Here is a 25,391-nt window from a genome sequence, read left to right on the forward strand (position 1 = left end):
TAATGTGGTTTGCTCTAATTTTAGATCGTTCCTGTAACTAGAAAGGTTCACTGCTTCACTCAAGGTCTCCACTCAGAAAACCTTGGGAAAACATATATATGAAACCTTTTAGTATATTATGGTCAACTCCCTGATTACAAGCATAAATGTAATATTAAAATATTAATAAAGTTTTTATTAAAAGGAGGAAAACAAGAGATGCTCAGATGAGCATTAATCCTAAATATAGGTATAAATTCCCAGAGTAACTTACAATATTGTACCTTAGGATTCCCCAGAGTAACTTACAATATTGTACCTTAGGATTCCTTTGACAGAGTCTCTTCCCCATAACTCCTATCTCAGCTTGCTGTTCCATACATACATACATACATATATATATATATTGCTGAGGCAATTGGGGTTAAGTGATTTGCCCAGGGTCACACAGCTAGGAAATTTTAAGTGTTTGAGGTCAGATTTGAACTCAGGTCCTCCTGACTTCAGGGCTAGTGCTCTATCCACTGCCCCCGCTCCATATATTTCTAACATTTTTTTCCTTCCTTCCCCTCCCCCTCCCACCATTTTCCCATTCTCCTCTCTCCTTTCTTCTTCTTCTTCTTCTTCTTCTTCTTCTTCTTCTTCTTCTTCTTCTTCTTCTTCTTCTTCTTCTTCTTCTTCTTCTTCTTCTTCTCTCTCTCACAACATCTCTCTAGCTGCCTTCTCTCAGTTCCACATGCTCATTTCAAAATGCCATTGCACCTAATGAACCATGTTTGTCTGTTCAGGATTAGTTGAATCTCTTGAATTCCTCCAACTTAACAGTGACATATTCCCCGGGGAAACCAAAGGGGTAATCTTAAATTTTTACTTTAAAAGCTAAAATCTTTGTGTTATCATTGCTTTTATACCATAAGCCTTTTTTCTTTTCTGTCTTCTTCATTTTCTCAGTTACCAGCCCCACTCATTTTTTATTTTCCTTAGTTGCTAAAATAGGAAGGGAAAAAGAAGGGGAAAATACCTCAACCCTCATATTAAATGAGCATCTGCCAATTCTTGGAATGCTTGCCAGATCAAATGATTTTTCAGCAGTCTATATGGTAGTTTCTTGGACAGGGTTGTCTGGAAAATTGTAAAGTTATTTCTACCTTTGGTGTTGTCTTCTTACCTTTCTTCTAGCTTTCCCCTTTTTTTATCTCACCTTGCCACCAACTCAGAGTCCTCTCTCTCTCCATTTTTAGTAGTGCCCAGACATGCATTTTTCCTCTTATCCATGCTCCATAATTACTCTTCTCTTCCTTTCTTATCACAATCAACTACATGGTCAGCTGTTAAATGAAAAAAAAAAGCAAATTTTCTGGGCCACAGTTCACACTAAGTTGTAAATGATCAATATAATTCGCCCTTCAAGGAATATTATTACTTTGAAAGAGTTTCCTCTAACTGCTAACTCTAATTAATTTTTTAGTTTTTGTAAGTCAGAAGAGTAATACATTTCCCAGCTTTTCTTGCCTATTCTCAGTTATGCCCCAATGACCCAAGCAATTTGATACCTTACTTCTGAGATGCTAGTGATTCCTGTCTTTCCACATGCTTTATAAAAAGCTTTTCTATAGCTATATAATAGTTTCTCAAATATAGACATGATTTCTACTAGATATTGATGATGCTAAAAATTCAGTGTATACCCAATTCAATTGCCACCATGCCTCAAGATGCCTGCCAAGCCATTTCTCAAAAATCCATTGTTCAGAACACAGTGAGAATTTAGCTATATCATTCATTTCTCAATGATGATCAATAAATTGAATGTCAATATCTTTATGTTTATAGATTCTAGAGATAGTCAACAGAAGAAAAGTTCATACTAATAATCACTCTCTTCTCTTATTCATAAGCATGCTTTCATTTAACTACCTCCTGGAAAATAGAATTCCTGTCTGGCAAATATTTGTGGTTTCTTGCTAAATTGAATTCAAACAGTCCTATAACATGTAACAAACTAGTATTTACTTTCATGGGGCAATGAAACAACTTTTATCTATCAGATTATGAGCAGAACTAAAAGGACCATGAAGTGGTTTTTTTGGTATTGTTTTGTTTGCTGTTATTTCTATATTTTAGTTGCAAATTCTGTAAGTCAAGAAACTGTCATATTCTTAAGATTGCTTGTTTATCTTTCAGTGTGACGTATAAGAATGTACTCATATTTTAAACATATATCTAAGCCAATGGGAGGGTTAATAAATAAAATTAAAACTGTGACTTATATTTCTCTTATGGTACATATCACATTAAAATTTTCAGCCAAGTTCTTCCTGTACATGCTATATTCCTCCATCTACCTAGACTATTAACTCTTTGAAGGCAAGAGTTGAGTCTCATTTATTAATTCATTCATTCAACAAGCATTTCAAACACCTATCCACCAGACACTATGTAAGAACCTAGGACTACAGTGACAAAAATGAAGCAGTTACTGACCTCAATGAGGTTACATTTTTTTTAGAATATTGTATGGATAAATATAGATATGCAAATACAAAATGTAAAAATTGTCAAAGACCATGTTTTGTAGTTGGCATTTCAGCTGAGCTTTAAATTAAGCTAGAGGTTCTAGGAAGGAAAGAAGAAAGAGAACATTCTAAACATGGGGGCTAGCCCGTGTGAAATCACAAAAATGAGAGATGGAGGAAAAGCAATAGGAAAGTTGGACTAGAACTTGGAGTACATAAGAATAAAAATACTATCCTAGAAAGGTAAATTTGTGACTTTAAATACAGCAGTCTATATTATCCTAGGGAGACACTGGGGTCTCTTTAGCAAGGGAGTGACAGAATCACACCTGTGTTTTTGGAATATCAATTTGGTAACTATGTGGAGAATGGATTGGAGAAAGTAGAGGCTAGCTGAAGGGAAACCAACTACATGGATATTGAAATAATCCAGGAAACATGGATTGAAGGCCTTAATTAGAGTGTGAGTATGTGGAAAGTGAAGGGAACAAATGAGAAAGATATTGTCCAGACAGAATCAACTATAGGATAATGTAGGAGGAAGGAGAGTGAAGGACATGGAAATTACTCTGGGTGGAAGGATAGTGCTGCTTTCATTTAAAAAGAAAAGTTAGAAAGAGGTATGGGTTTAGAAAGAAGAATCTTTGCACTCTTTGTAGCACTTAGCACATGTACTTTACATACACTCAAAGGATCTGTTTTTTTTTTTTTTTTGTTTGTTTGTTTTTGTTTTTGTTTTTTGCTTAGGGAAGAATTGCCTTCACCAAAGCATATTACAACCCTTTGACTTAATGGATAATTCCCAAGAAACATAGAGGTTAAATGATTTGCACAGGATCATGTAGTTAATAAGTGTTAGCAGTGAGATTTGAAATCAGGACTTTCTAATTAGGAAGGAAGTAGAAAAGAAAGACGAGAAGGAAAGAGAGAGAACCGTATTTTAGACTTTAAAAAATACACCCAATAATCCTAAACTGCTAAGTTGGTTTATAGAAGTATCACAAATCCTATTTAACAAAGTAACAAATTATCATGATTATGTTAAAATTAACTAAAATCAGGGCATAATTAAACAAGCTGTCCAAAGCATCTGCCTCCCACCTAGCCCTACTCTTTATAATATATCCCAACATATACAACAGTAGATTGCTGTTCCTGATTTGTTACTTGATTTGATAATATACATTCAAGTAGCATCCAAATTAAGTCAGGCAGAGACTACCCAAGAAGGGACCATAAGTTTTGCTCAAGTTAGAGTAACATTGTGGTATAATGAGACAAACACTGCATTGAAAGTCAGGTGACTTTACTTTTATTCAGAAGTCTCCCATTAAGAAACCATGTATCTTAAGAAAGTCCCTTATATTAACAGAGAACTGGGATCTAGCCTGTCAAGTGCCAGTGGAACTGAGACAGTAGCACCAGAATATATATTATAGTTGGAGCTCTGAACATATTTTTCCTTCTCATTTCAAATATTCCTACCTTTTCTTTCCCACCCCCCAACCCCTTTCTACTATATGTTATTTTGTATAGAACAGTTCCTTCCTATAAGCTTCTTAAATGTAAGAAAAATACAATTTTTCATTTTTGTATCACTAATAGTGCCTTGAAAATAGTAAATGTTTGAAAAAAAATAAAAAAGAAAAAAAGAAAATAGTAAATGTTTGTTGAGATAAATTCATTGGGCATCTATTATTCCACTGATATTGGAATATTCATCTAATTCTATATTATTTTTCATCAGATTTGTCTAATTTCATAAGCATTTGGCTTTTTCTTAACTTTTGGAGAAAATTAATTAAATGAAATGAATGCCTTTTCTTTTTCTTTTTTCTGAGACAATTGGAGTTGTAACTTGCCCAGGATCACATAGCTAGGAAGTGTTAAGTGTCTGAGGTCACATTTGAACTCAGGTCTTCCTGACTTCAGGGTTGGTGCTCTATCCACTGCACCACTTAGCTGCCCCATGAATGCTATTTCTTAATTGCAAATCAAGACTTTTTATAAGCCTATTACTGATATAACATGCAAAGCACTTTGCAAATGTTACAATGTGGGTCATAGAAAGATGGCATTCCAAGGCAATCACTCCATGAGGAATAGAAATATACCACCCTATTGGTCATAAAAGGAATAGCATTTAGTCTCCCCAGCCTAACCCAGAAATCTTTTAGAATCATTGTGAGATCTTGGAATAGATGATTGAGGGAGAACAGTAGATAGCATTCCTGTGATCTATTAGATATTCCCGATCCCAACCCGAGATCCACTATCCCTAGGCTGGGCCTTCTCTGAGACTTGAAACTACAGGAGAGTAACTTTGAGGTGTTCTAGTTATATCCAACATAGCATTCCTTGCCTAAGAGATGCAGGGGCATAATCCTTCCTCAAACTCATGACTGACTGCTTTAGCCAAGACTGAGTGCTGCAGAACATCCTGGAAAAGTCCACTTTAATATTCCTGGAAAGAGAGCCTGAGGCTGGTCCAGTCCCAATGGGATGTTATTAGGGATTTAGTCAAGCTGAGAGTAAACTCTGGGTAGACTAGACAGTTTAGCTCAGCGCTTTTGGAAAGAGCCTGAGGTCATTTGGGTATCAGTGATTCGGCTTCAAACAAAACCAAGCAAAACAATGTAAAATCTAGCCTGAGCTGTCATTGAAATCTGTGATAGGAGCCCAGTATGGAATAGCCCCTAAACTCAGTAGCCCAGAGGAAAGATCCCAGGAGGAACCGAAAGTAGAAAACGGTTCTGGGATTGGGAGACAAGAGAGAGCCTGAAGGCACAACTCCAAAGTTCTGTAAAGGAGGACCCTAATCAGTCCCACTAAATTTAAGATAGAGTAGGCTCTGTCTACATCGTTGCAGAATTTGACCTAAGTACAGAACCTACTCCCTATTCTCCCATCATGAGCAAACCAAGGAAAATTCTGACTATCATGAGGAAATTCTTTAGGGACCAGAAAAAAAGTCTGGATGCAATATTTGATAGCAATTTAGACGTGTTTTCATATGACTATAATACTTTTGTCTGGGATCATGATAGCTACTCCTGCTTTTTTTTTTTTTTAATTTAGCTGAAGCATAATACATTCTACTCCATCTCCTTATTTTTATTATCTCCCTAGGTGTTTCTTTCTGTTTAAAGTGTGTCTCTTAGAAACAACATATTGTCAGATTTCTAATCCATTTTTCTAAATGCTTCCATTTTATGGGGTAGCTAATCCCATTCAATTCATGGTTATGTTTAATATCTGTAGTTCCCTCTATCTTGTTTTATTCTGTTTATGCCTCTGTCTCTGTCTCTCTGTGTGCCTTTCTGTTTCTCTGTCTCTGTCTCTCTCTGTCTTTCTGTCTCTCTGTCTCTCTCTCTCTCTCTCTCTCTCACACACACACACACACACACACACACACACACACACACACACACACAGAGCTAGGTGATGCAATGAATGATGCTCTGACCAGAAAAAGAACAGATGGATAGTGGGTACATTCCCTAAAGCACATCAAGCAAAAATTTATCTGTGGTAGCCATGGTAATAAACAAGAGGACCTGAGTTCAAATCTGATCTCACATACTTGACACTTACTTTGGGCAAGGCACTTAATGTTGATTACCTCACCAAAAAATAAAATATAACATTTTATATTGGGTTGGAATATTGCTATGGTAAAGGAAATGATGAGCTGGTTGATTTAGAAAAAACATGGAAAGACTTGGACTAATGACAGAAGATGCTATCTGCCTTCAGATAACAAGTGAAAATAAGCATAATACATATGTATGTGTATGTGTGTGAGTATATATGTGTGAACATGTTTACAGATATCTATGTGTGTGTTGTGTTTAAGCATTCCCATTAAGCTCAATTGTAGTCTGCTTTGGGGGGGTGGAGGAAGAGAAAGAAATAAAGTTAAAATTTCATATCACAGAACAAAAGAGAGCTGGATGTGTCATATTTATTATATAGGTTTTCATAAACTGCTTTATATTGAATCTTCTCTTACTTTCTATTGTGTATATATCATTTTTTCCCTTTTCTTATTTTGTATTTAAGTTTAAAATAAAATTTTAAACTTAAAAAATAAAAATATAAACATTTTCAAGAAGGAAAACCCAATATAATAAAAATGACAATTTAACTCAAACTAATTTATATATTCAGTGCCATCCCAATTAAATCACCAAAAAATTATTTTACTGAATCAGAAAAAAAATATTGACAAAATTCATTTTGAAAGAATAAAAAGTCAAAACTATCAAAGGAAATAATGAAAAAATGTAAATAAGGAGATTTAGCAATACCAGATCTTAAACTATGTTATAAAGCAGTAATTATAAAAACAGTTTGATACTGGGTACAAAATAATAATCAAAGAAAATGGTGATTCAGCAAAACACTCTCAAATTCACAGTTTAGACTATCTTTAGAGCTTCAAGTTTTTTAAGGGTGTGATGAGTATCCTTTACCTAATATAGTCATAAATGTGCATAAAACTTGGGGTAGGCATATTGGCACCCTAGCTGTATGCTCAAAATCCAAAGCACTATTTGATCACCTCACTTCCTACACTGAAAAATGGGGGATCTGGTCAAATAAGTTAACCTCATTTCTTTACTCCAAGAGCTTCCCCAGTCAGGAAGCAAGGGGCCTCTCAACTCATAAAGTTGCCTTTGCTTTCCTGGCTCAGCATATGCTTTGTAGCTGGCGGTATATGTCATAACTTAAGGACAGATGGATAGTGGGTACATTCTCTAAAGCACATAAAGCAAAACTTCCTCTGTGGGAGGCATGGTGACAAACAAATCCTCTTGTAGCATACTATGCTATTCAAAATTCAAATTAAGAAAAAATTCTAATATCCTAGGATTGGGTTGCAGATTACCTATTTCCTGAAAGGCAAGTTGGATGTTATGTGTTTACTATAAAAATCTCCCAAACTTGGCAGTCAGAGAGATCAAGGAGATTTGCAGTTCCTAGAAGGATACACAGGATTCCATGAAAGTTCATATTTCAAAATGGCTAAACTGCTAGTTGATGTCATTCTGTCATCACAGGTTTTCTTTCACCATGTGGCTTCTTAGAAGATAATCTAATCTTTACAGTTTCTCTCCAGCAACTTATCCCATTGCATAAAGAACATTTTTGTAGGATTTAAACAGCCAGCATACATTTTGATTGAGTAGTTGCCATGTGAAGAGAGGCCAGGATTCTTTAGTAACAAAAAAAAAAAAAAATCCCCCTTTATTATCAGAATTCTTAATCCTTCCCCAACTCACCCACTACAACTCTGTTGGGTAGCATTGCCAGTATATTTAAAAAAAAAAAAAAAGACCAAGGATACCAAAAAACCTTTGATGGACAGTTATTGAATGAAATATCCTAGAAAGTTACATACTATCTACAGCCTTTGTTTCAGGGAGGACCAGTGACATTACAGGTGATGCTTTGACTTCCAGGTAAATGGGATTTAAGTGAGGAAAACATGCACTCTCTTTTCCAAAATCATCAGAGTCTAGTTGAAAGACAAAAGTCAAGACAGCAATGACCCCAGACTGCAGGAGATAACTTTGGTGACTTTAATATTTGACCATATGCTATGTGTTCCATACTGCCTGCTCAGGTTCCCTTCCTAGCCTTTGGAACAAATTGTTCTCATCTGTCCTCTATTCACATGCTTCAGGTAAACATTCGCCTAACTCACTGATGTGCTTGAGGCATGTTAGTTACCCTCAGTCTGCCAACTGGGTTTGGGTTTAACACCATGTGGCCACAGCTCATAATGCTACAACTTCTGGTAATCACAGGGAAAAGCTAGGGGAATTGGGCGGACATCAAAAGTGGATGAGTAGCCCTAAAAAGAGTTCTGCAAGTCTTCATACTAAAGATGCTCATTCTCCTGAACACCCCTTATATACTGTGGGGGATGCAAAATAAATCAAAAAATAAACTAGATGGAATTCTAACTGAAAATCAGGAAAACTTGAATTCTGCCTGCACCACTCAACAACTGACAATCCATTAATCTCTCTGAGTCTTGATCTCCAAAATCTATAAAATAAAAACAAATAATAAGACTTATCATTGTCACTGGGGTCTTATGAGCCTCAAATATGATAATGTATATAAAATATTCTGCAAAATGTAAAGCACTATTTATATGCTAATAACAAAGAATCTGTGATACAACATAAACTCATGATGCATGGACCAATCAATAAACATTTATTAAACATCTATTATACACCAGGCACTGTATTATGTTCTGGTGATACAAAAGGAGGCAAAAGATAGTCCTTGATCCCAAGGACCTCACAATCTAAAGAGGGAGATAATAAACAATAAATATGTACAAAATAAATAGGAAATAAAAAAGAGAGAAGTTGGGGAAGGCTTCCTGCATAAGGCAGACTTTTAGTTGGGACTTAGAAGAAGACAGGTAAAGTGATAGTTGGAGCAGAGGAAGGAGAGAATTCCAGGCAAGGGAAAAAGAGGAGATTCCCAGTGCCAAGAGATGAAGTGTGGATCATGGAACACTAAGGAAGCCATTATCATTAAATTGAAGAATATGCAGAGGGGAGTAAGGTGTAAGAATTGAAAGGTCGGAAGGGTGCTAAGTTATAAAGGGCTTTGAATGGAAAGCAGAGGATTTTGTCCATTATTCTGAAGAAGACAGGGAGTCATTGGAGTTTATCAGGTGGTGTTATGGCAGAGAAGGTGGAGATATGATTAGACCTGCATTTTAGGAAAATCGTTTTGGTGGCTGAATGGAGGAAGCATTGGAGTAGGGAGATAGTTTAAGCAGACAGACCCACTAGCAGGAGCTCAATGTTTATGTAGTCTTGCCATCTCATTTTACATTTAAGGAAACTAAAATAATACAGATAGTATTAGAAGCAAGATTACAACCTAGTTACAATATTCTTTCTTTGAGAGATCCTAGTGGAGAAACTCACTTCCTCAATGCAAGATGAGTTCTTGCATTTGTATTTTTAAGGCAAAACTTTTCTGTTATTGATTTTGATTTCCTGCTTTAGCATTCTAATCCCCTATGATGAATGTGACATATTTTTTAAAAATGTTATTTCTAGATGATGTTTTAGGTTTTTATAGAACTGAGTGACTTTGACCTCTTCAGCATCAGTGGTTAGAAAATCAACTTGTATTACTGTGATACTGATATTTGATATTGAATATCAATACTGTGATATTCAAAATACATAAAATTAGTCGATAAATCCTAGGGAGTTTCCAATTCTCTCAAATGCTAGTTTTTGATTCCCCAGCACAGCCCAGTGCTTGAAACATAAGAGGTGCTTAATAAATCCTCCTGGATCACTGCTTTGTTGTGGCAGAGGGCTTGCATATTTTGATGAAACTATGAGCTCTGCTATATACGATTACCCACAACAAGTCATAGTGGAAAATTCTGAAAAAAGGCAGTCTACTGGAGAAGGCAATGACAAACCACTCCAGTATCTTTGCCAAGAAAACACCATGGACAGTATTAAAATGATAAAAGATTTGACACTAGAAGATGAATCACTCAGGTAGGAGGGGAAGAGTGGGAGCCAATTACAAGTAGCTCCAGAAAGAACTAAGTGGCTGGGCCAAAGCTGAAAGGAAAGTCAGCTGCAGATGTATCTGGAGGCAAAAGGAAAGAAAGTCCAATACTATAAAAATCAACAATGCATAAGTATCTATGAAGAAAGGTAAAATGGATGTGATTAAATAAAATATGGAAATATTAAACATTGATATCTTGGGTGTCAGTAAAATTAAATGGAAGGGAATGTGTGAATATAATTCAGGTAATCATTACATATACTGTAGGCAAGAATTCCTTAAAAGAAATGAGGGGAGTAGCCCCCATGCTCAATAAAAGAGTGAGAAAAGTAATAGAGTCAAATCTCAAAAATTACAAAATGATATCCATTTGAATCTGAGGCAGACCATTCAATATCACAGTAATACAACTTGATTTTCTAACCACTAATGCTGAAGAGGTCAAAGTCACTCAGTTCTATAAAAACCTAAAACATCATCTAGAAATAACATTTTAAAAAAATATGTCACATTCATCATAGGGGATTAGAATGCTAAAGCAGGAAATCAAAATCAATAACAGAAAAGTTTTGCCTTAAAAATACAAAATAAAATATAATAGAGACTAATTTTTTATCAAGATAACTGGCAATAGTAAACACTCTTTTTAAAAAACAGAATTAAGAAGAGGTGGCAACCCTATGCAACAAGAGAACTGTTCGGTTCTGCAAACATATATTGTATCTAGGATATACTGCAACATATCCAACATATAAAGGACTGCTTGCCATCTAGGGGAGGGGGTGGAGGGAGGGAGGGGAAAAAAAATCAGAAAAGAAACGAGTGCAAGGGATAATGTTGTCAATATAAAGTAATCATTAAATAAAAATTAAAAAAAAAAGAGGTGGCAAGAATATATAGAACAACTATTCAAGAAAGATCTTAACATCACCAATAACTACAATGGTATGGTTACTGATCTAGAGTCAAACATTCTGGAGAATGAAGTTAGGTGGACCTTAGAAAGCTACATGGAGGTGATGGAACTCCACTTGATATATTTAAAATCCCAAAAGATGAAAACCATTAAAAGGCTCTAAACCATTATTAATTAGAAAAAATGTAAATTAAAACAACCTTGATCTATCATTTTACCCAAACCACATTGCTTAAAAGAAATGAAAGGGAATGCAACAATGTTGGAGGGGATATGGAGAATTCATTATTGGTGGAATTGTGAATTGATACAACTCTTTTGAGAGCAATCTGGAATTATACCCAAAGAGTTATTAAAAGAATCTATACCCTTTGGCCAAACCACACCACTACTAGGTCTGTTTCCCAAAATAAGTAGAAATAAAGGAAAAGAATCTCTGTGTTCTAAAATATGTATAGCAGCTCTCTTTGTGGTGGCAAAAAATTGGAAATTGCAAGGATGCTCATCATTAAGGGAATGGCTGAATAAATTGTAGTATATGATTGTGATGGAATACTATTGAGCTATAAGAAATGATGAGCTCATTGATCTTAGAAAAATATGGATAGACTTGAACAAAATAATGAAGAATGAAATGAGCAGAACCAAGAGAACATTGTATACGATAATAGCAATATGTTTTTAGAACAATTTTGAGCAACTAAGTCATTTTGACTATTACAAATATCCACATTAGCTACAAAGGGCCACCATCTGCATCCAGATAAAGAATTGATAAAGAAGTATATTTAGAATGGTTTTATACATACACACACACACACACACACACACACACGTGCGTGCATGCACACACAAACACACCTACACACATATATGTGTATATATGTAAGTATATATATATATACATATTTGTGTCTAATACTAGCCATCTCTAGAGTGCAGAGTGGGAAAAGGAAGAATAGAAGAGGAGAAAATAATGTTTAAGAGGAATACCAAGTTGAACAAAATAGATTTGCACTTTCATGTGCAATCATATTTTTAAAAATACTATGCTATGTTATGGAAATTCCACATTTGTATTCCATAAATTAAAAAAAATAAAGGATGATGCTGTTAAATGTTGCACTTAATAAGCCAACAAATTTGGAAAATTCAGCAGTGACCATTGGATTGGAAAAGATCAGTTTACATCCTAATCCTAAAGAATACCAGTGCCAAAGATTGTTCAAATTACTGAACAATTGCACTCATTTTACATGCCAGCAAATTAATGTTTAAGATTCTCCAAGATATGTTTCAGCAGTATGTGAACCAAGAGCTACCACAAGGGCATTTTAGTTTTCTAAAAGGAAGAGAAACTAGAGACTAAATTGGCAATATTCTCTGGATTATGGGGAAAAATAAAAAGTTCCAGAAAAAAAACAATCTTCTTCTGCTTCATTGATTACATGAAAGCTTTGACTTTGTGGATAAAAGCAAAACATTACAATTTTCACTTCTCCTACTTGTGAATTAACCTCAAGAAACCTCTGGCTAGGAATTTGGTTAGGATGAACACTATCTCAGAGTACAATAAGGCTAATTGATTTTGTAACAAATGTTGGAATTGGTTAAGATGAATCCTTTCCCTTCTCCTGCAGAAACAAAAACCAAATAAACAAACAAACAAACAAATAAGGGCTGAGGACTATGGGGGATATAGTTCCATTCTTCCTTCTTGGAGTTTCCCCCCTTTTCCCAGTCTTTAAAAAATGGAAGGACTGTTATTCAGCGTGGACTAAATTGGAAAAGATTATGTAACCCCATGGGAAACTTTGAATTTAGTGTGAAGGAGAAAATACAGCTGGAACAGCAAAGAGGAAAAATGATGAGCAGTAGCAGCTGGTGCCTTCCCTTCCCTGGCACCTGCTTCGCAGAAAAGACAACACTACAGATGGAAAATAGAGACAGCCCCTGGTCATAGATGATTGTGTTTTTGTGGCTTGAGCTTCTAATTATGAAGCTATCCAGTGGGGTGCTGATAAATGTTTAACTACTAAGGGAAAAGGGAGGGAAGTTAATGGAACATAGATATGAAACTCTTAAGTTTAATCTGAATTATTAAATTTTTATCTTTCTTATTTTTTTTTTTTTACTTTTTTACAATTTACTTTTTAAAAACTTTTTCACAATCAACAAAATCAAGTATATTTGAAGCATTCAGTTTCTGAGTGGGTAAATGCTCACAGTGAAAATTTAACAATCTGTTCTTAAGAGCCATTGTAAGTTAGTACCAGCACACCTCTGGCTATACCTCTTCAGGAAAAGTAGATAAAATGAATTCTTTAATCAATTCAAAAAAAAAAAAAAAAATTGTTTCTTTTTCTCCGTCCCTCTCAACTTTATATGTTTGCTCACAATAAGTTGTCTGTTTGTGATTAGTTTCCTTGTTATATCCTAAACTGTTCTTTTTATTCTGATTCTGTTACTCTTCACATAAAACATATGTAGTTTAACCCAGAATTGTACATTTCTTTTGTATATTTTGGATACCTTCAGAGAGGACATATGGGAAAAACTCTGGTTATTTGGGCACAAAACTCAACTGTCTGAGGAAGTTACTTCTCATCTTGGCAGCTAGATACCAGCAGGAGCATGATGAACTGTTATTTTTATAAGTTATTCTGTAATTAAATGACTTACTCAGGGTCATACCTCTAGTAAATGTCTAAAGCCAGGTTTGAACTCAGGAAAAAGTCTTCTAGGTTAGCATTTTGCCTACTATGACACTTAGCTGCACCAAACTTCCATAGGTAGAATTCAAAACTGAATTTGTAGGTGAGGGAGGAGGAGGGAGAGAAATTGTTTTGTTTTGTTCTACCTAGAATTCTAGAGAATTAAGCTTATTTTTGTAACATAGGAATGACTTGCTAAATCAGCAATGTGGAGGAATGGGAAAAAAAAAAAAAGGAAGAAAGGGAGGAGAACCCCTAAAGCAAAAATCTCTATCATCACCAGAAGGAAATAAAAGGAGAATACTAAGGAAGAAGAGAAAAGAGAATGAGAGGGAGAGAGAACCAGCCCAATATGCAATAGGAACGAAATAACCATTGACCAAACAATATACTAAACACTTTACAAATATCATCTTATTTGATCCTCACAATCATTCTGGGGAGTAGTTGCTATGTTTATCTCCATGTAAGAGTTCAGAAAACTGAGGCAGACAGAAATGCTGTAAGGTCAGACAGCTGGTGTACAATTAGGTATTTGAATGTGGATCTCTTGGACTCCAGGGTCAATACTCTATCCACTGAGCCATTTAACTGCTCCTCAGTAAGCAAAGAAAGCCGTGTTCTGTCCCTTTTCTTGGAGAATGAGGAAGACAGGAGTGAGTCTACCTCGTTCTCCACAGTAATACCTCCAAGTTAAAATATGTTTACTAAGAATTAACAGAAAATGCAGAAACAAGATTCATAATGCAAAAAAGAATCACTCTATCTCTCCAAAAGGCTTATCCCAAATTCTAATGACAACATTCCACAGGAATTAAGGATTTCATTAGGTCAAGGAGCTACAACATCACCTTCCTCCTGCCATTGCTTTTATCCCCCCAAATTGGATGTTATGTCAACCCTGGCATTGTTTAGGCATTTGTCAAAACAGGATCTCCTTGATTTAAGACTAATGCCTGGACTCTCCCCCTCCCTAATTTTACAACCTTGTTTTTCTGGACTCCCCCCCTCCCTTCAGACTTGTTTCCTTGCTCTCACCTAGTTAAATTCTTACCATACCCACTGCCCTTGGGGTACTTCCTCATCTATGTCTAGCTATTGAGTATTAGTGGGAGCTGTTGAACGGTCCAACGAAATCCCTCTTGTTAGAGACTCATTAAGTCTTTCTCAGGTTTCATCAAAGCAGTCTTGGGAAATTCCAAAAAATCACAGAAACTCTCTAATAAAATTGTTGCCTCCCTATCTATTATGAGCTGGAAGATCTCTCTTTTTCCTTTGCTTTTGCTTCCCTTTCTCTCCATCTCTGTGTGCGTACAAATTTGAACAAAAATCATCGTAAATGGCCACATAATAGTAGTTTCAAATAGCATAAGTGTATAGCCAAGCATTGGAAAGCAAGAACATTTCAAAAGCAGATAAGGCATTGAATGTCTTATACTTTTTCCCTCTCCTCTCTACAAATCAGAAAAACAAAAAGAGAGCAGGAAGGCAAGTAAAGGGAAAGACACTTTCCTAGGCAGCCATCTAGGAAAATTAGAGAGAGAGAAGTGCTAAAGAGTAGACTCCATTTACTCTCACCCACATTTCTTTTGCCCCAGTTTCTCAGAACTGTCCAATCACAACTTTTATGGTCGAGTCTGTTTATGCAAAGCTGCAGCAAAGTTACCCTGTTCCTTTCCCTAAGGAACCTGACAGAATAAAAGGATGTGCACACAAACCCTTTCTTCTCCATTCTGTCTTAGGGTCAGGGTTCCTCTCCACCCTAGCTCTGTGGATGGTCTCCTAAAAGGAGGCTCCTTTCAAGATCAAAAATTTAAGAGGGCCTGGGGCACTCTGGATAAGTATGCAGTTACCCTGAACAGACACTTCCCATCCCACCAAATCTCCATCGTAATCTCCCTGGGGCAGGCAGTTACATGAAAAAAGTATCCCTGTATCTTAGGGAAAGGGAGGCTTCTCTGTGGGTAACCTTAAATTGGTAATCATTTCCATCAGGAGAATAAAAGCCATTTAGCTCTTTTATTTTGCTGTTAAGTTTAAGGGAGAAGCTTTTCCAAATATCAGGGTTGCTTTCTTTTATACTATAAGCTTTCCTAAATTGAATTTTCCCAGCTAATATATACTCAGTGATGACCTAAAGAGAATTAAGTAATGAGGGAATTAAAAGTTTTTAATGTATAGTTAAAAGATGTGCCGACCACTGAGAAGAAAAATCTACCTGATAATGTAATGAATTTGAGTTCTCGTTTTCTGGCTGAGTGTGAGACCTTTCTTTTTCTATATAAAGCTTTCCCACTTTTCTCTCTTGGATCTTAACCTGTCTAATGATATAACAAGCTGTGTGTCTAATCTTGTGAAAACAAGAATACTTATATAAATTGCTACTCAAAATGATGCCAAATAGGCTAAAACATTGAGGGTATTTAGGTCAGACTATAAAATAACATAAATATAAAGCTTGAAAATGGGAGGTAAATGTAAAATACGTCCTAATTAGTTTTGCGAATTATGTCTTGCCCAATATGTCAGAAAATGACTGTGTTCAATTTCTCATTCTGGGCTTGTGGATTATTAAAGTCAGGTGGTCAATTATGATTCATTTGCAATTCTAATTTAGCCATTAATTAAAATCTATGTCCTTGACTTGGCACTGAATGCCACTGGAGCTCAAAAAGAAAATACTAGGTAAAATACATGCCTGATAAAAAGAAAAAGCTTTCATTTTCCCCTCCTTAAGAAGCCTCCAAAGTAACGATAGTAACTCTAATTCATGAACAAGAAGGAAATGGGGGCTAGCAATTAGCTCTCTTGCTTTTAAATACTATGTTCTTTTTAAGGTCTCCCAAGATGGTTGTTGTTTCCAATTTAAGGTTACCCACAGAGAAGTTTCCCTTTCCCTAGACTACACGGACACTTTTTCATGCAACTGCCTGCCCCAGGGAGATTGCTATGGAGATTTGGTGGGATGGTGGGAATGTCTGTTCAGGGCAACCGCATGCTTATCCGGAGTGCCCCAGGTCCTTCTAGATTTTTTGATCTTGAGAGGAACTTTATTCTAGGAGATGTGTGTTGGAGAGTAAGATAACAGTGATCTAAGGTCTGAGGAAACAGGCTTGATTAGGTTCACCTGTACTTTATTGGAGAGAGATGAACTGTGGCCAAAAGGGTTTTTTCTTCATTTTTTCTTTATTCTTTGATTGGAATTCAAAATGCCTGGGTGTTAATAGTTTTTTTTTTTTTTTTTTTAAACCAGATGAGGCAATCCCCTAAAAGAATTACATCAAGATTCTCAGGCCACTGCTAAAACTGAACCCTCAATGATCTTAGAACTCAGATTCTTAAACTAGTATTTAGAAACTTGAGTTTTATTTGGATTGTTTTGATCATTGCATTTTAATATAATGTTTGCTTTGTAATCTTGTGATTTTTCTTAAACATTGAAAAACATTGAAGAAGGGGCCCATACATTTCACCAGACAGCCAAAGAAATTTTATTGACACTCAAAAAAGGTTAAGAACCCTTTGTGTATTGTGTCATACTGTTGCACTATAAGAAATGATTAGCAAGCGAATTTTAGAAAATTTGGAAAAACTTACATGAACTGACATTGAGCTAAGTGAACAGAATCAGGAGAACATTGTACAATTATGATTAACTTAGCTCTTCTCAGGAATCTAAATGACCCAAGACAATTCCAAAAGACTCACAATGGAAAATGTTCTTCATATCCAAAGAAATAAATGATGGATTCTGAATGCAGACAGAGCCCACTATTTTCATTTTCTTTGGTTTTTTTTTGTTTTTGTGTGTGTGTGTGTGTGTGTGTGTGTGTGTGTGTGTTTATGTATGTTTTCCTTTTGTTCTATTTCTTCTTTCACAACATGGCTAATGTGGAAATGTTTTATATGACTGCACATCTGTAACCCTATCATATTGCTTGTTGTCTTGTAAAGGGGGTAGGAGAGAGAAAAATTTGAAATTCAAAATCTTATTAAAATGAATGTTAAAAGTTGTCTTTACATGTATTGGAGGAAATATTATTTGCATTAAAAGGGAGAGAAAAGGGAGAAAGTAATTGGGGGAAATATTATTTGCATTAAAAGGGAGAGAAAGGGGAGAGACAGAGAGACAGAGGGAGAGAAGGGGGGAGGGGGAGAGGTAGAAGAGAAGAGAGGGAAAAGGGGGAAAGAAAGGGAGAGAGGTGTGTGTGTGTGTGTGTGTGTGAGAGAGAGAGAGAGAGAGAGAGAGAGAGAGAGAGAGAGAGAGAGAGAGAGAGACAGAGACAGAGACAGAGACATAGAGAGATAGACTCTGTCCTAGAGTGCATAGTACTATTCATTGTTCACAAAGAAGAACTCCTACTATATTGTGATAGATGAAATTTAGCTGAAAGAACAGGAGATGTTGAGAGTGGAGGAGAGTCAAGTAGCATATGACAAATTCTTCCCAAAGTCCTTTTTACGCTCTCCTGACATATTGTCACTATGGAGGCCTTTCTCTAGGTTAGTGACTCCCACCCTGGAAGCCCAATATTTTTCCCTCATTCTCCTTTCCTGACTCTGACTCTTGTTCTGTCATATTGACCTCTCTTTTTCCACCTCTATTTTCAGGTTCACACAGCTCATGACAGAAAATAAGCACTTAATTTATGATTTCTTTCACCTGGATGAGGGATTTGACTTGTTTTCTTTGATACTACAGGGCAGATAAGAGGATTGCATAGGAAGTGGAAAGGCTGAAAATTAAGGGGATATCAGGGGAAATTTCTTAATAGTTAAAACTATACAAAGCCTCTGGAAATATTTGATTCCCATCATTGGAGGTCTTCAAGGAAAGGCTGAATGGCTTTAATTTCTTTGTCTGAAAATTATCTGTTCATATTCTTTGACTATCAATTGGAGAATGGCTTGTATTCTTATAAATCTGAATCAATTTTCTATATATTTTAGAAATGAGGCCTTTATTAGAAGCACCATCTGTCTGTCTCTGTCTCTGTCTCTGTCTCTGTCTCTCACCCCTCTCCCCCTCTCTCCCTTTCTTTCCCCCAGGTTTCTGCTTCCTCTCGAATCTTGGCTGCTTTGATTTTGTTTGTATAAAAACTTTTTTTAAAGATAATCAAAATTATCTATTTTGCTTTTCATAATGTTCTCCAGTTCTTTTCTGGCTGTAAATTCTCTACAGATTCCTTCTCTATAGATCTGAGAATTAGACTATCCCTTGTTCTAACTTGGTTATAGTATCACCCTTTATAGTTAAATCATGAACCCATTTTGACGATATCTTGGTATAAGGTGTTAATGTTGGTCAATGCCAAGTTTCTGTCATACTGTTTTCCAAGTTTCCCTGCAATTTTTGTCAAATAGTGAGTTCTTATCCCAGAAGCTGTAGTCTTTGGATTTATCAAACACTAGATTGCTATAGTCTTTGACTATTATATATTGTGAGCCCACTGATCCACCACTCTATTTCTTAGCCAGTACCAAATGATTTTGATGACCATTGATTTACAATGTTGTTTTAGGTCTGGTACAAGAAGGCTATTTTCCTTTGCATTTTTTTTTTCATTACTTCCCTTGAAATTCATGACTTTTTGTTCTTCCAGATGAAGTTTGTTATTATTTTTCTAGCTCTATAAAGTAATTTCTTGGCAGTTTGATTAGTATGGCACTGAATAGGTAGGTTAATTTAGATAGAATTGTCATTTTTATTATCATCTCAGCTCACCCATGAGGACTTGATATTCTTCCAGTTGTATAGATCTGCACGAAAAGTGTTTTGTAACCATGTTCATATAGTTTCTGGCTTTGTCTTGGCAGGTACACTCCCAAATATTTTATATTATCTACGGTTATTTTTAATGTGATTCTCTTTTTATCTCTTGCTGCTGGACTTGGTTGGTAATATATAAATGCCCATTATTTACATGGGTTTATTTTATATTCTGCAACTTTGCTAAAGTTGCTAATTGTTTCTAGTAGTTTTTTAGTTGGTTCTCTAGGATGCCATCTTAAAGCTACACACATACCTATCTCCTTTCAGCTATCAATAATTCCTTCAGATTTGACAATCCCTGAATATTGGTGATCAGTTTGGTATGGCTTTAAAAATTAACCTTTGGATTTATGATCATCAAATGTAATGAGAAACTTGGTTTGATGGAGTAGTTTGGGAAGAAAGAAAACAACAACAACAACAACAACAACAATAGAGTTGTTAAGGAATGTTGAATACCACCCCTTCCCAATAAAATGCAGATTTCTAGAGGATAGGGATTGGTTTCCCTTCTGTATTTTTATTCCCAGAATCTTATATAATACCCACCCAGCACATAGTAAGCACTTGATGATCCCATTTTCTTGCATTCCTTTGGTTTTTCTGCCATTTTCCAGGGATCTCTTTATTCTGCCCTGGTACATCTATCAGTTCAGTACACTGATCCTCCTCTGATTAGAGAAGCGCCTTTCAAAGACTCTATTTTAGAGGCCACCTAAGTTAGCCATTTCTTCTTCTCTCTTCACTTCTCCATTTTGGCTCATCTCTTTCCATCTTCCTTTCATGTGCTGTCTTTCCACATAAAAGTATAAGCTCCTTGAGGGCAGGAGCTCTGTGTGTGTGTGTGTGTGTGTGTGCGTGTGTGTATGTGTGTGTGTGTGTATTTGTATCCCTAGCATTTAGCACAGTGCCTGGCACATAGTAGGCATTTAATAAATGTTTATTGACTGAAAGGGTCAAATAAATACAAGAAAACGTTCATAGAAGTGTAACGCCAGTCACACCAGAATGGATGTGAATGTCCCTTCCATGAGTACTTCTGACCAGTGATAGTTGTCCCTAACCATCACTACTGCTGCTACTGAAGCTTTTTCCTTCTTACTCTTTTTTGTCTCTAGAGACTTAATCAGTCATAACTTGTTACAACAATTAGGTCATTTTTAAACCTAAGGGCAATAAAATAGCCCCCGCAGGCCCACATAGTTCCCTCCTCTGTAACTTTATAGATTTATAGTAAACCTAACACTTAGGTAGAGGTTTGGCTCCCTGCCTTAATTTAAATTTGCATTTATTTCTAGCTACACCCTGGCTTCTTTATACTTGAGGCAAAATTTAGGTACCAGGAATGTTTGAGAAAAGAAGCAATCAACCTATAATCATTTCGGTGTCTGCTAATAAGTAGGCACCAGAAAAAGAAAATGGGGAAAAGAACAGAATAAAAAATGGCTTTTTATTTTCAAAATATATGCAAAGATAGTTTTCAACATTTGTCCTTATAAAACTTTGTGTTCCAAATTTTTCTCCCTCCCTACTCTTTCCCCCAAACAACAAGCAATCCAATATATTTCAAACATGTACAATTCTTCTATACACATTTCCACAATTATCATACTGCACAAGAAAAATCAGATCAAAAGGAAAAAATGAGAAAACAAACAAAAAGTAAACAAACCACCACAAAAAAAGGGAAAATACTATGTTGTGATCCACACTCAGTCCCACAGTTCTCTCTCTGGATACAAGATCAATGAAATTGGTCTGAATCATCTCATTGTTGAAAACAGCCACATCCATCAGAGTTGATCATCATATAAACTTGTTATTGTGTACAATGTTCTCTTGGTTCCACTTATTTCATTTAGCATCAGTTCATGTAAGTCTCTCCAGGCCTTTCTAAAATCATCCTGCAAGCAGATGTTTTCTTGAAACTTTCTCCTCAATTGAAGAGGTAAATCGAGGTGGTTTCAGAGGAAAAAAGTGAAGCTGATGACTTCACAGTAATCTCTCACCTAAATCCAATTTTCTTGCATGTCATAGCATCTTGTTCCAGATGTCAAGGTCCTCTTTGAAAATGAAGAACAAACAGCAACACAACAGTGATGTAGGTAAAAATCAGTGTCTACAGTTTAATCCTGCCTTCCCCCTCATTTTTCCTACTGCTCCGGGCAAACAAATTCTAATTCAGCTCTGGTTGTTAAGGGTACCATCATCCTTCTAGTCTCCCACTCTCTCAATTTTACTTGTATTTACTCCACATAGCCAATCTCTTGTCAAGTCTTGCCATTTCCACCTTCACATCTCATATATATATATCTTTCTCCACTCATAGCCACCATCTTGATGCAGGACTTAGTTATCATCTCATACCTCAATTATTGTTATAACCTTTTGATTAGTCTTCTTTCTTAAAACTTGCCCCACTACAATCTATCTCAAACTCAGCTGCCAAAGTATTTTCATAAAGCACTGGTATAACCATGCCATCCTCATATTCAATAATCTTCAATGGCTCCCTATTACTTTTAGAATCAAATATAAATCTCTTTGTTTGGCCTTTAAAGCCCTTTAACAAACTGCCTTTTTACCTTTCCAGCCTTTTGTACACTTTACTCCCTTCCATGTATTTGATAATCTAATAAAACTGTCCTACTTGATGGTCTTCCAATAGAATCAAACACAACATTCAATTCCCTAATTTAGTGATCTTTTTTATAAACTGTTCCTGATATCTGGAATGCTTTCCCTCCTATCCTCCACCTCTTAACTTCCTTCAAAATTCAACTTCAGTTACACAAGAGGTTGCTCTGGATCACTTTTAATAACAGTACTTTCCCTCTGAGATTGCTTTCAACTGCACTGTTTATGTCTTATACATATGATTTTTGCATATTGTCTCACCCATTAAAACATAAGCTTAAGGGTAAGAAATGTTTTTGGCCTTGCTTTCTATCCTTAGCACTTAGAGTAAGGTCTGATACATAGTGAGCACTTAATTTAAAAAAAAATGTTAACCAAATGATAATTGGGAGGGAAGGGGGAAGAACATTAGCAGCTAAGAAGACTAAGAATGGCTTCAAAAATAGGATGTTTGAACTGAATTTTGAAGGAAATGAAGGATACAAAGAGGAGAAGCCTGTGCAAAGATACAGAAATGGAAATTGGAGTGTTGTATGAGAAATAAATAGCAAGGTTCAATAACCAAGTGAGTGAAGAGCAATAATGTATAAGGCTGGAAATATAAATTGGATTCCAGGTTAAGAAGAGTTTTAAATACTAATCTAAGTAGTGTGAATTTGATTCTAGAATCAATACTAGATTCTAGTACTAGATAATACTAGAAGTAATAAGGAGTTGAGGGAATTTATTTAATAAAGGTAGTGACATGGTCAGAGCTGTGATTTACAAAAATTATGTTAGTTAACATGTGGAAGATAAGAGAAGGGAGCGGTGAGTTGGGAAGATAATTAAAAGATCATGGCAACAATTCAGGTAGGAGATGATGAAGGCTAAACTAAGGGATGGAAGAAGCCTTTCTCTATAGTACACTTGAATTTTTTTCTCTTCAATCTCCAAAATTTATTTCATAGAACATACTATGAAATGGGGCCCCAGTTGACAATTCTTCATTATACTGGAGGAAATAGGTAATTATTTGAGTTTATTGAATAAAGGATTAGATATATATAAGGAAATTATCTATGATAGATGTTCAGAGGATAGACTGGAATGAGAAGAGACTTGAGTCAGGAAGATCAATTAGAAGACTATTGCAAAAAATGATCAAGTGCTGAATAAAAATGGTAGTTGTGCAAATAGAGAGAAAGAGTCATATAGAAGAGATGTTGTAGAGACAAAAATGGCTAGATTTGGCAACTGATTGGATATGTGACATAAAAGTGAGGAATCAATATAATGAATATGGTAATGATGACCAGAGTGAAGAATCTGAGATGATGAACCTGAAAAACTGAAAAGATAGCAGTGCCTTCAAAAGAAACAGAGAAATAAGGTGGAAGAGTAGATTTATGGGGAAGGGTAATAATTCCCATCTGGGGCATTTTGAGTTTGTGATATCTCTGGGGCATTTTGAAATGTTCAATAGGCAGCTGATGATGTGGGAGTGGAGCTCAAGGGAGAAACTAGTGATGGATATATAGATCTGTGAGTCATCCACATAGAGATGATAATTAAACCCATGAGAGTAGCTGAGATTACCAAAAACAAGATTGTAGTGAGAGCAGAGGGCATAGGACAAAGCCTGGAGGAGCACCCACAATCAGAGAAAATAATTTAGCTGTTGAGCCAACAAAGTCAATCTAGAAATAGTAAGAAAAATAGAAGGGAAAAGCAAAAGGGAGCAGTCATGAAAACCCAGAGAAGAGTAGAAGTTAGTTAAACAGTGTCAAATGCAGCGGAGAGGTCAGGTTGGAAGAAGACTGAAAAAAAGACAGCAATTAGATCATTAATGACCCTGGAAAAAGCAATTTTAGTTGAGTGTTTTGGATAGAAGCCTCATAGAAAAGGTTTAAAGAGACAGGGAAAGGGTAGGAAATGAAGGTAGTAAGTGTAGAGAGCTTTTTCTAGAAGGGTTGTTGGGAAGGCCCCTGGGATGTGTAATGTTTTTGATTGTGGCAGTTAGATGGCACATTGGAGAGAGTACCCAGCTGAGAGCTAGGAAATATCTGAGTTCAAATCCAGCTTTAGATATTTATTAACTAAGTAATTCCTGGGCAAATCACTTAATTTCTGTTTTCCTCAGATTCCTCAATTGTGAAATGGAAAAATAATAGTACCTACCTCCCAAGCTTGTCTTGAAGATCACATGAGCTAATAATTTTAAAGGATTTAGCACAGTTCCAGGTGCATAGTAGTTACTATATAAATGTATTTATTTCTTTCCCTTCCCTGGTATCATTTAGTAGATTTTCCTCCCCCAATTACCTGGAATGCAGTTTTTAAAAAGGTCTTTATTATAACCTAAAATGACAAAAGTACCACTTTGATCTCCTGCTGATATATCTGAAAGCATGAAAACAAAGCTAAATATTTCTATGTTTGTTGGGCTTTACACTGATCAAAAACCAACTCCTATTTTGATATCAGGAAGAGTGCTAAGAAAAAAAATTAACTCTTATTAATTCGAATGAGGTCTGTGACACTACTTTCCTTCCCCCCCCCCCCCCCCCCCCCCCCCCCCCGAGAATTACTGCAATTATTGTTCTATTCCACTGCTATAAACTGAGCTATCGGCAGTTCCTTTCAAATCTCTGTTATCCTGTCCCACTTCATTGTATTCATAGTTTTCAAAGCAGTCACAGCACCACTAACATACTTTTATATCCTGGGATTTTGAATGTCCATTTTGCTAAACATAGAATCTGATGCATCCCCTAAAATATAGGTGGGATTGACTTCCTTTAATAGGCTGCCTGTATCTTAAAAACTGGTGAAACCAATCCAGTTGCTCTCCTTTCCAACATTTCTTCATTTGTGCTTTTTTCTGTGATTCTAACCTAAACACTAGTTTAGGACTTGCCTTCCCTTGTTTACCTCTTTTTAGCCCAATGCAAAAAATGGATCTGATGGTTTTGGTTTCTCTTCTGTGCTATTTGACATCCTCAGTTTCAGGGGCCAGAAGTGATTTTCATAGGACTAGGAATATGAGCCATGGTGACCATGGAACCAAGATTCCAGGGTGATAAAGCCAGGTTGGTTTGACAAAGAGCAAATAATCAGCCAATTAAAGAAGGCTTATCCTAACCCATGTGGCAGGGGACATAATCAGACTTCACATTAGGTAAACTGAGCATGTTCAAAAATCTGAGTTTCACTTGGCTTGAAAAGGCAACTCACATCATGTCTATAAAAATTATATGAGATTTTTTAAAAATTGCTTTAAAATACTTAACTTTTTGAAAGTA

Source organism: Antechinus flavipes, chromosome 2 (genome assembly GCF_016432865.1).
Source record: "Antechinus flavipes isolate AdamAnt ecotype Samford, QLD, Australia chromosome 2, AdamAnt_v2, whole genome shotgun sequence".
NCBI classification, from domain to species: domain Eukaryota; kingdom Metazoa; phylum Chordata; class Mammalia; order Dasyuromorphia; family Dasyuridae; genus Antechinus; species Antechinus flavipes.